The following is a 9653-nucleotide window of genomic DNA, read 5'->3' on the forward strand; positions in this document are numbered from 1 at the left end:
GCTACCCTTTGAAACTTAGGTGCTCCCACCCTTCGACTCGAACGTTGCTTTGGTTAGGGTGGTCGCAGTGGCCTTTGATGGAAAAGGACTAGCGGGGTACTGGTCCCTCTATACGATTTGTGCCCGGTAGGCCTAACTCCCTGGCAACAAAACAGAGGGTACCGACAGGATATACTACACCACAACCCTTGATTGGGGGCAATTAACAGCCGACAGAAATACCATCATAAAGGCAAAACCATCTTCCGGGGATTATTGTACTGCCGGCAGAAGTATCCAATGGCAAATAAACTGCCGGTAGAACTCAAACAATAAGGGAATTCAAACTGCCAGCACAGATACCCATTTCCAAGGACACAATATTTGTTGGCACACCTAAACAATGGCATATTATCTGCCGGGGACTTCTTGTGGGGCCAAACCAAAATAATACGTATTGGCGCCGGCTAGCACGGGACAGTGCGCGAGATGCGAAAATCGTCACTTCAAATAAGCCACAGTGGTGAGTAACATACACTAGTAACATACACATATCCTTAGACTATGTTACTACCTTCATAGTGAGTGGTAACATAAGTGTGGTAACATGCAAAGATTCATTTATTAGGTTATATACTCAAATTGCATTGGAACATGTGATGTTACAGTAACTAGCTAAGTTATTATAACTACCTCTCTCATTAACTCATTGCCACATAAGCAAATTTGTTGAGTTAGACTCGATTTTACTGCTGAAATTACTCCCACTGTGGCTAGTCTAAGCTAAATCCCCAAACTTAACTCAGACGGAAATCCCCAAATCGACCACACCCTAACATAGCCTCCTCCCCGAGCCGCCGCCGCCGCACCCCACCCTGCGCGGCTGCCGACCGCCCTCCGCCACACTCCAGTGCCAGCTTCCTCCCCGACCACGCGCCGACCACCGTCTGCCACACCTAGTGCCACTCCTCCCGGACCATGCCGCCGAGCATCCTCTGCCGCCCCGACCACCATTCGTCGGACCTCCAGCAACGCCCAAGCAGCCAAGCCTCCTCCACGCGTCCTCCGCCAGGCTCCTCTAGGCTCGAGTTGCTCAAGTGTTTCAGCAGAAGGATCTGTTCGAGTGAGGATGTCCACAAGGATGACGTCTAACTTCCACCAGATCTGGCATGGAACGAGGTAATACAGTTAGGTTTAGTTTTGATTTGGCTGTCTTACCTCCCCGTACAGCAGTCTTGGCCTCTTCCCCATCCGCCCTCGCTGTAGCACATGGCTGTCAACATTGTATTCTCCTCGGCTTGCAGGATCCCCAAGTGACTCGCAGATGCGAAGGAAAATTGAGCAAGGTTCTGCCTCCCATGGTTGAGCAGTCATAAGGGTTATGTTGTCTCTCCATGTTGCTGGCATATGAGCCCAACTAATATTTGCTTCCTGTGATCTAGGGAAGGATAAGATTGATGTTTCCTACCTGCCATACTCATCTATTTCGTCTTTCAGTTGACATGCCTACTGTACGAATTACAGTCTTTGGTACATTCACTTATCCCTTCGAATTTGACAAGCATGGAAGAATCTGAATATCACAAGTTATGATTTCTTTGTTTCCTAATCATCCCTCTCCCGTTATTATTTAGCATTGGCTAACTGACTGCGGTGTTTATGCTTATATCCTTCGGTTATAGTTTATAACAAACCAAATTAAGGATTTTGTGTTCATCTCTGAAAATTCATAATGATGTTTGGTATTTAATCTTTCAAGGAAATGCAGCAAAGCTGTTGTACTAGGAAGATTATCCTGACATGGAGTTTTTTAGGAACAGGAGAGTCGCACACATCTAAAGTATAGAAATTTATTCTTAATGTGCTAGGCTTAATGCAACTAAGATAAATGTTCAACAAGGCTTATTGATCTGTTAAATTGTTCTCAGTTTCAGATGTCAATACAAGAAAGGTAACCTTGTGTTAGATCTTCAATCCAAGGGAGAAATTGGAGCATCGGGACATTTAAACTGAACCTAAATTAAGGTAATAATATATGTGAAGTATGTTATTTTCTGTTGTTCTAAAGCCCCAATGTTTTGGTTCATTTTAGAAAAACAGGGGCCACTCCCAGGTTCCATTTTGATTGAAATGAAACTGCATACATAGTTAACACCATTGAGACAGACAGAGTAGCTAACCACTTATAAGGTTTCCCAGAAAAGAATGATGAAATAAAAGGGGACACCATCGAGACACACTGAGTAGCTAACTCGGAAGTCTTGTGCATGGAAGAAAATTGGGATATTTGCTAATTCTGTACTAGTCAAAACGTATGTGTAGATATTCTGATCATTCTGGTTCATATCCTACTTAATTAAGGTCTTCTTTTATAAGCCTTTGCCTTGCGCAAATGATATGATTACTAGCAAAAGGGCCCGTGCGTTGCAACGGGGTAACAAAACTATGTGTTGACCACATATTACAATGAGTATTGCTAAAAAAACTCAGTACAATGAGTGTTGAGTGCATGAAGATTTTGACTGTCTCGCGTCTACTAATTCTAGCATTGTACATTCTTCTATGAAGAAAATGTAACCATCTAGATGAACACACTGCTAGCTCTAGTTATCAATGGAGTGGCACTGTCCATCAATTTTATTTCATTCTGTTAAACATGAAGATATTTGTTTGACCTTGATTGTCATGAAGAAGAAATAAAAACATTATTATGCTTCTCAATAGCTAGTCATCATCTATGTTTTTCTAAATTATCATCTTTGTAGCTACAGACCACTGCAGAGGCAATCTCTGAATTTATTGGACACCATACCAGGCAATAATCTTAAGAAGCAAGAGACACAAGTTATATGTGCGAACGGGTAATAAATGCATAAGAAACCAAACCAATATAGGAGTATTAGTCTATGGATCTACATCCTTTTTGTATAGTAATGACATGGTTATTGATCCAATTGCCAAAAATGTACCATCTACATGCTTGAGCAGTAATCATTAGTATGTGCTGCCGAGGAAGACCGTACAGTGTTGCTAATTCAAAAAATAACCATACAAAGACCATGCTATCATTTTCCAGTATATATACAGTACCAAATCCATAATGTCTAGTCTTGGCCAACCTAGCTCATTTCAAGCCATTATTGCTGGTGTTGAGTTGATCTAACCTTGTAATAAGAGGGTTGTGCTTATTTAGCCAGCACTCAGTAGAAAGAGAAAAAATATGAAGGCATTGGTTCCTGAAACCTGACCGTTTGTCCTCCTGTGTTCTAACCGAACACCACTGCTTTGTTTTCTCCCCTGACCGAGTTGTTCGTGGGCGCGCGTGTGTGTAACCACCGGTGAGGGACTTATTGAGAGGGACAGCGGTAACACATGCGCTATGACATTCTGCAACCACCACACAAATTTAGTATCAACCATATAAAAAGTCCAACGACTAAGATTACATGCTTTAAAGGCATGCAAGGACTCCAGGAGCGGAAAGGGGTCAGGTCTGTGCCTTGTTCGGGACAACTCCATCAGTCTGAGCCTTCTTCAACAGTTGGGCGCCGAAGCTCTGGATGCTTAAGTGATTGGTAAGCCAGCCGTTTCTTCTTCATCTAGAAACATACGAGAAGGTTTGTTTCTGTTCATACAATTGGACTGAAGATTGGAAGAAGGAAAGAACGGGGAAACGAAACCTCAGTGGTGGGGAACGACGGCCAGCATGGGTCGAAGCGTCTCATCGACGCAACGGTGTCTATTTAGTTAAGAGAGGGTGGTGCGTCACTTACAGGGACTACAACAGGCTTACACCGGCCTGAAACACTTCATAAACTGAAAACTATACAAAGGAAAATGATAAAGTAGGATTAATAGAAAAGAAAAGGAGGGATAAAATCATAATCTTACAGATAGGTGACACAACATAGTGCTCCAACCTCTAAGGATGCCTTTCTTAATTTCATTTGAATACCTGTTGGACTACAACATAAGATCATCAACAATCTTGCTAGCAGTAATGTGCAATTCCTCAAAAACATCCTGGAAGAGCTTGGAGTTTCCGCGCTTCCGTATATTCCAGGGTACCTAGCAATTTTGACACAACGAAGCAATTCAGAAAATTCAGACCCAAAGAAGCAGTTTAGCAGTTTAGTAAACTGAATAATTCTTAGACCGTTCGACAATTCAGCAAATTCAGACCCAAAGAAGCAGTTCAGCAGTTCAGTAAACTGAATAATTATTAGACCGTTCAGAAAAACTAAGATCTTTGAATGCTATACCATTTAACCTAGCAATCCATTTGAAATGTATAAGCATGTGCAATAATCACTGCTATTCACTTCCTCATGTAAGAAATCAAATCGAAGCATGACACCATTAGGAAGAAAAGCACACATATTAGGCATTGACGGGAAAGTTTAGCAATAAAAGGTAATCTCCACTGCTCTTATTCTCTTGACTTGATCAGCAGATCGAAAGGAGTTGGAGAAGGCACAGTGCCCCATCTTCCACTTGAACGACATATGCGCAGAAAAACACCTTGATGACTTGTCCTTTGTGAGTGCTTGTTAATTCTGCTGCTCGAAACATAAACGCATGAAACTCATGCACATCTAGCTACCTCTTGTTGAAGGAGTGATCTGGTGAACCAGTTCCTATCCAAAGCAACACACACACAGCCCGACGAACCACACGTCGCTGTAGCACGACCACCAGTGGCGAGGAGCAGAGCACCAGCTCACGATGGGAACTCATCATCTGGATGCCCGGTGACACCCCCAATCCCCACCCAACTACCTGGATCGACCGGGTTGACGCAGGTAAGCAGGAGATCGCGGGACTGCAGCCTCACGATATAGAGCAGAACAAAGATAACTGAAACGAACACATTAAAATTCTACTGTAATGAACTGCACAGGAGACTGACAGCGGAACTTGTAAGTTCTGAATTGCACTTGACGCAGGCAAAATTTTACAACCCGGATGCAAACATCATCCAGAGAACCTAAGCTCAAAGAGAAGAAAGAACTGCGCTGAACTGTATTTTTGCACATAAAAAATCTTAAACAAAAAAGCAAAAACTTTGAACTCCATGGCAGAGGAATCCATAGAGCAGAGCACCACACTACGGTCTTCCTGGGGCGTCACCGCCAGCGCTGTTGCTCCTCTCGCACTCTCGGGTCCATGAGACCCCTTCCAGCCTCATGGTCGCCATGGGCGCCATGGTCGGCGACACAGAGAAAATAGGGGAGGGTATGGTCATGGGGGATGGGGACCAGCATCGAGAAGGCACACGACGGGATGGACACGGTGAACTGCATGGCTTCGCCACCCCGTACTGCATGCCGCGGGGCGGCTAGGAACCTCACAGGGAGATGAGGAAGGGAAGGTCGGCAGAGAGCAGGCACAAGTGTGCTCACAGTCGATCTTGACGCAGATGAGTGGAAAGAGGGAGCGTGGCGGCTGGGGCTCGTCGGGCCCTAAGCTGGAAGGGAGGGTAGTGGAGGCAATCAGTCGTGGGGGAGGAGGGGAGTAGTTGCCGGCCTGGATCCATCACGGGCGGCGCTTTGGGGGCGGTGGGAGATTGAGGGAAGCCCAGCCGAGGGCAATGAGAGGTGGCGGCCGCCAGATATAGCTCGTGGCGAGAGCTCTGGAGGTGGAGTGAGTAGCCAGGGCATAGAAGGTGTGGTTCGGCGGGAGTTTTGTGGAGTGGTGGCGCGACGCGGTGAGGAGGCAGCCGGCGGCGCGGGGGAGCGCTGCGAGGCAGAGCGTGGCTGTGTTATTTCCCCCCGTACCGGTTCGATTTGGATTGCAGATTGAATATAAACAATCACAGGGGCTTTTCGCAAAAGATCCGTGAACCAGGTCTGACGGACGGACGAACATGCTATTAGTACCACCTCGTTTATATTACGATTTTGTCTATACGAATCGTAAAAGCGTATTATGACATGAGAAAAAGCGTATTGTGACGGTGAACCCGACAAAGTCAATCCGTGCTTCATTATTAGGGAAAGATTTAACAACTTGGTTTCATGGCGTTGGATCTCATGTGAATAAACTATATATCGAAGTGTTTGCTGTTCTTTGCTTCACTAGATATCAAAGTATAAACAACAAGCTCGTATACAATATGTCAAAGTATAATCAAATAACAAGCTCTTGTTCTTTGCTTAATAATGATAAGAGCTTTACAAGTAACAAGCTCCAGTACAAAGATGTCGAAGTTTTAATATAAATTGTACCAACTTATAATGGTGGATTCTAATTATAGTGAACCAGATAAGCGGCCTTCGGTGACATTTTGAGCTCTTGTCTGTTGTCTTTAACTGCCATTGCGTAGCAGCCAACAATGTGAATTTATGATGGTTATTTAGTTTATTTGATTGTACACTCTGCATAGCTTTCCTCATTAATTCAATTTTTCACAAAATTTGGAAGGCTATTGTATTGCTGCGTAAACTGGAGCAAGGCCTTATCATTTCCATCTGACAAAACATCCTGAATGTCTTGTCTAGTTCTTCCACTCTAACAAGGCCATACATAACGGTGTTGTAAGATGAAAGTCCGGACATGATTTAGCTTTTAAATTACAGTATACTGCTCTTACTGTGTTGTAAGATTGAAGGTCGAAGATACTACACTTCGGTACAGATCTATATCATTATTTGGGAAGTAAACTTTTAATCTGCAGTAGAGTTGTATCTAGTAAACTTTGAAATTTCTTGATTAATGTTTTGTATCTATCACTGCAATGGTTACACGTTGATCCTTACTTGCAATCTAATTTGCATGTTGGTGTCTGTTCTTCAGGAATCATGATACTACTTTATGGTCTGACTGGTGAAAGAGGTATTTTGTACGGTTCTCTTGTGTCCTACTTGTCTTTTTCTCTCTATATAAAGTAGCATTGAAAATGTCCTTGTATTTCGGTTGACATCGCATGATATATGCCTGTAAGAAAGCTCTGTATGTTCTTTTGAGTTAAACCTAACACCAAACATTTTAGTTTCTATACTTCTGTCAGTTAATGCTTGAAAAACGTTTGAATTTTATTTGTTGTACTAGTTGCCTTTGTGTGCTCATACAAAAATACTAGATCCTACGATGTCAAAAATTCATACAGGTTGTGGATGGCACTTCCTTTTTCTTGAATGTTGTTCCTATTTTGTCTTCTGTGCAGTTTTTTCAAACAGAGTTCGATGAGTCTTCACTTTCATAAAACTAAACTTAATGTCAGAGGCAATCTCACCGTGCCATTATGCGTTTAATTATTTGTCCAGACCTGAAACTGTTTTCATGGTTTCCAGGAAGGGCAACTAGATGTGCTTAATTCATGTGCCCAGGCTTGAAACTGCGGACATTTTTAAGCTTCTTATTAAATCAAATATTCACTTGATGCCTTGAAGGGAAATTTGTTGAGAAATTTTCTTGATGTAGCCGTTTTTCTTATAAAAGTTGGGGTGGTGCACTTTTGTAGATTCTGAGTATCGTAATAAATGTAATGGATAGAATGTTTTTTAATACTACATGACTTGACATTTTGCCTTTTCCTGTCCAGGTTGAAAATGTTCCTGTAAGATTCGTCAAGGCACCTTGCCTTAACCATATGCCCTGAGCTCACACAGAACTTACAGGCTTTATTCTTTGTGTTTGTTACATCTTGTACTGCTCAAATGTCTAGAAACTATAGATGCTAAATTATGAGGGAAGTCTTCATGTGTAATCAATGAATTGCATACATTGTAAAATGTTTGATGATCAAACTTTATAATATATATGCGATGTGCATCTGCATAATCCTTTTGCTTTATTTGAATGGATGTGTCATCTTTTGAATCGGGGTGTGTATGTAAATGTGAAATAAATGTAATACCAGATTGTAATAGCCTTATTAATTGGGATACTTGGCACCACTGGCCCATCATCTGCCAGGAAACCTATTGATTGCTGGCAAAAAAATATCTGCCGAGAGAAGTTTGAACATGATGGCATAAAAACTGCTGGCACATCCCTATTTGCCGGGAATTACAATCCCCGGCAGCCGTTCTCGTGGCGGTCCTATCTGCCGGGAGAAAAACATTCCCGACAGTCTGATTGCCCTTGTAAGTGCCTTATCCTGGCAGTTTTCCTGCCCTTACAACCGTGTTGTGGTGTAGTGACAGCGAACTCGTTTACTTAACAAATATTGAGGCATCCCACCTCTGCATGGACATATACATGCACGAGTCCCTGGCAAGGTTTATCTTTTTCATTAATATATGCTGATCAAACAAGTACAGACCTCACAGGACACAAACATGGATTCAAGAGATTACATTATTTGAACTAAAATTTGGCAAATGCCTACAGATTTAAGATTGAAAAAAGATAAGTGCCCCGTAAACTCCTCTCCTTGTCCCTCTTATCCCAGGTAGTGCGGTAAGAAGAGAAGGGGACAGGACCAGCGCCCAAGCAGGAGCCCACCCCGGTCCCGTCATAGCCTATCGGGCGTAGCCTGACAAGATCTTTGGCAAGGCTGTGAAGGAGGAGGGCGGAAGGAGCAGCTCGACGGTGCCCTGCTCACCACCTCCGGGACCTGTCAGAAGCCCCAACGCAAGCTCCGGCGGGGAGGGTCGTTGTAGCTCACCTGGAAGACTGCTGGAGGAGGCGAACGCACCAAGAGAGCGGCCCCCTTCCCGGCGACTGGGAGGCCGGTGATGATGGTGCCAGGGAGGGGAGGGGAAGAATGGGAAGACGAGGCGGCAGGTCGCTAGTACGAGATGAACGGGTCGGTGCCATAGTACTCCGACTTGACGGCCTGCCTCCTGCCTTCTCCGTCTTTCATAGCTTCATCTTGATCAATACCGCTCCAGGAGGATGCTGGCCTCTCGGTCCGGCACCTCCCTCGAGGAGACAGCGGGCAACCGCGACGGCCAGGGTGCTCGAGGTGCGCCACTCCCCACCTTGGCGGCCAGGAAGGCACCCTCCTCGTCAACATCAACCCCGGTTCCGAGGGAAGGGGGCAGTTCTAGGATTACCAACGACCCCGAGCCCAGCACCCCGGACGGGCATCGAAGGCTCCAAGAACCTGGTCGCCGGGCCGACGAGCTGCAATAGCTCACGGCAGGGTGACACGCTCCCCGCCAGATGGACGGCCAAGGCAGAGGAGGCAAGCACTTCATCACAATGGGAAAGCTTGATATCTCCTGCGCAACGAATGGCTCTCCTACCGCGTAACCTCTGGACCTGGACCATACTCACTCCCCAAACATCAGCTCGAGCATTCGACATCATAAGCTCTAAGCTAGGGCGCGGGGCCTGGCCCCGGGCTCTCCCTTTCAGCATACCCAGGAGAAAGCATAGAATGGAGGAAGAGAGGAAGGTGGATGAATGCCTCTGCTTCTCCCCCGCTCCTCCTTTTATAGGCGAGCTGGGGGCTGATTCCCCGGCGGGTAACCGCCGTCCTCCTTCACCAATCCAAGAAGACCGGGCCCATGCCTTGATGCTCTCCCGCACCACGTGCCTCCATTACCTACCCCACTCAATGCATGCAGCACACGTGGTTGAGGATAAGGGTGTGGTGGGAAGAGTGAATTGGCAGTTACCCGCCCGTGCGTTGAAGTCATTCACGGGCCATTATAAGAATGGCCCCACCACGATTGGCATTGCACGGCGCACGGAAGAACCGGAAATTGACCCAAGCTTGGGAT

General features: G+C 45.1%; 1 long non-coding RNA gene across 2 annotated transcripts; it reads left to right on the forward strand.

The window, feature by feature from the left end:
- Positions 1–763: 763 nt before the first annotated feature.
- Positions 764–7780, forward strand: LOC123137269 (uncharacterized). 2 transcript variants are annotated; one of them, XR_006468016.1, is made up of 5 exons: positions 764–1158; positions 1284–1819; positions 1908–2004; positions 6775–6813; positions 7523–7780. It is a non-coding gene; the product is annotated as an uncharacterized lncRNA (long non-coding RNA). The 2 variants fall into 2 exon arrangements; XR_006468015.1 differs by having other exon boundaries at positions 1284–2004.
- The last annotated feature ends 1873 nt before the right edge of the window (positions 7781–9653 follow it).

The sequence above is a fragment of the Triticum aestivum genome, chromosome 6B (genome assembly GCF_018294505.1).
Source record: "Triticum aestivum cultivar Chinese Spring chromosome 6B, IWGSC CS RefSeq v2.1, whole genome shotgun sequence".
NCBI classification, from domain to species: Eukaryota; Viridiplantae; Streptophyta; class Magnoliopsida; order Poales; family Poaceae; genus Triticum; species Triticum aestivum.